A 3,073-nucleotide genomic window follows, 5' to 3' on the forward strand; every position below is an offset into this window, starting at 1 on the left:
CAGACCAGTGAGGAAAGAAAACAAGGAAATAAATAAACTCAAAGAAAAGTAATAACAATCAAAAATAAGCATGATGCTATAAGCCCAAGGGCTCCAACAGGGAAAAACAGACCAGTGAGGAAAGGAAACAAGGAAATGAATAAACTACAAGAGAAGTAATATCAATAAAAAATAAGCATGATGCTATAAGCCCAAGGGCTCCAACAGGGAAAAATAGACAAGTGAGGAAAGGAAACAAGGAAATGAATAAACTACAAGAGGAGTAATATCAATAAAAAATAAGCATGATGCTATAAGCCCAAGTGCTCCAACAGGGAAAAATAGACAGTGAGGAAAGAAAACAAGTAAATGAATAAACTTCAAGAGAAGTAATAATAACAAAGAATAAAATATTTTAAGATCATTAACTTTAAATTAGATTTAACATATATAAACTATAAAAATTCATTAAATTAAGAGGAAGAGAAATAAGTTTAGCTTTAAGTAAAGCCATGGGAGATAGATAAGAGATTATAAATTAATGTTTTAAAATGTGGAAGACAGATGTGATGAAGTTATATGTATGTGAAAAATAACATTTATTTTTCTTATATTTGGAAGAGCGATTTTTTTTGTTTTTCTTGTTTCTCTATCTGAAACAAAATGCGTCTCCAGATTAAAGTAAGTTTCCGTCATATTTATCAATGTCGTCTCTGTGTGAGTGTGTGCATATCTATCTGAATAAAATGAAGTTATTTTGATGGGTCGCGTATCTAGTGAGTGTATGTATGTATGTGTGTATTTATATATATGTATATATATATATATATATATATATTTATATATATATATATAATGTATGTATATATATATACTGTATAAATATACTGTGTATATATATATATATATATACATACATATATATATATATATATGTATATAAGTATATATATATGTATATATATAAGTATATATATATATATATATATTATATACATATATATATATGCATGTGTGTATATATATTATATATACATATGTACATATATTATATATGTACAAATATATATATACATATACAAATATATACAGTATATATATATATATATATTTATATATATATGTGTGTGTGTGTGCATATATATATATATATATATATAATATATATATATATATATATATACACAAATATAAACATATACATACATATATATACATACATATCTATATATATATATATATATATATGCGTGTGTGTGTGTGTGTGTGTTAATTTGTGTCTCTTCTCATCACCAGTTACCTCGTTCTATAATACGACTGGCTTCAGGACCTCGCCAGCACTTAGTCTTGCCCTCGCTAGTTTTGCTTGTACTGTTAGTCATGACCCTGAAGGAAATGTCCCTCTTGCACGGACACTCAGACAGCATCCCATCGTCTGCTTCCAGAAACAGATACGCTGGAGCCTCGGCTCTGCTTGATAAACATACGCTCAAGAGGTAAAGAAAACGGTAAACATGTTTTGTAATGTGCACAAGAGGTAAAGAAAACGGTGAACATGTTTATTTATGTAAATATCAACTGCACTGTTAAAAAAACTGTAATTCTAACCAGGAATTCTCCGTAATAATATACTGTTCTCAGCTGTATTTCAGTAAAATACAGATGACCGTAATTTTACCTTACTATGTTATTATATTTTAAGGGTTGGTGACCGTAATATCACTCCTTTACGTCAATATATCCGTTTTTAAAACAGTAAAAATCCTGGAATATTTATTGTTAAACATTTGCCGTTTTCTTTCATGCAAATATTTAACAGTGCAAATGCTAATTATGATCAGTAGCATACTTTTCATTCCAAATCGGTCGTCTTTGGACAAGGGCGAATGATTACAATTCCCCTTTAAACCTATATTTTGTTCCCTTCGCCTACCTTACTTCAGTATATGTGCCCCTAAGACAGTGGTTCCCAACCTGGGGGAAATTTCCCCCTGGGGGGAAATTTGAAGCTTCCAGGGGGGAAATAATTACACTACCTACTAACTAAAACAAGCGGAAAATGTCCACATAGTACGTGCGGTAATTTGTTGTTAGCCATTCAATTGTGATATGATCATATCATTTCTCACTGACATGATATTCAAGGGGAGAATTGGAATATCATGCCCATTTCTGAGGCAGGCGAGTGGGCATGAGGGCTGGACGGGGCATGAAGGGGGAAATCTGGATGGGTGAAATGGGTGCAGGGGGGAAATGACAGAAAAAAGGTTGGGAACCACTGCCCTAAGAGCTGTAATATATTTTGAATATGTAATTAGAATTATGGCCAACAGGTGGCAACAGGTGAGTGTCATAATTACCTTCATGTGTTTCTGTAATAAGGTAGATGGCAAAATTGATTCATTTTTGTTTTAGATTAGATGCCTTGTTTGTTTTTTATAAGAATAAGAATTCTTGTAGAATTCAGAGACTTTTTATAATAGATATACATCATCTTCATCACCATCTCCTCCTACGCCTACTGACGCAAAGGGCCTCAGTTAGATTTCCCCAGTCGTCTCTATCTTGAGCTTTTAAAATCAATACTTCTCCATTCAGCATCTCTTAATTCGCGCTTCATAGTCTTCAGCCATGGAGGCCTGGGTCTTCAAACTCTTATAGTGCTTTGTGGAGCCCTGTTAAACGTTTGAACTAATCTTTCTTGGGGACTGCGAAGAGCATGCCCAAACCATCTCCATCTACCCTTCACCATGATCTCATCCGTGATATAAAGTAATCTCTTATTTACTGAGTTTCCTGATAACATTCGCTAAGAGGGAATTAATTCTTATGTGGAACATGTCTTATATTTTGCAATTTACCTCTTTTTAGCTTAGGTCCCTCTCCAGTATCCTGACTTGCTGAGATACTGTTGCTCGTGTCAATGACTCGTTATCAGGATGCCAGAAAACTCAAAATCGATCAATCAATCAATCAATCCTCAACAGTCCTTGCTACTTTCTACATTGTGTAGGACTGATAACTGTCTCAATACTGTATAGTATAGGACTGATAACTCTCTCAATACTGAATTGTGTAGGACTGACAACTGTCT

The 3,073-nt window shown here is 33.0% G+C and overlaps 1 pseudogene; it reads left to right on the top strand.

The window, feature by feature from the left end:
* The first annotated feature begins 352 nt into the window (after positions 1 to 352).
* LOC137634289 (galactosylgalactosylxylosylprotein 3-beta-glucuronosyltransferase S-like) overlaps positions 353 to 3,073 on the top strand; it is an 11,534-nt pseudogene continuing 8,813 nt past the window's right edge.

Source organism: Palaemon carinicauda, chromosome 44, assembly GCF_036898095.1.
Source record: "Palaemon carinicauda isolate YSFRI2023 chromosome 44, ASM3689809v2, whole genome shotgun sequence".
NCBI classification, from domain to species: domain Eukaryota; kingdom Metazoa; phylum Arthropoda; class Malacostraca; order Decapoda; family Palaemonidae; genus Palaemon; species Palaemon carinicauda.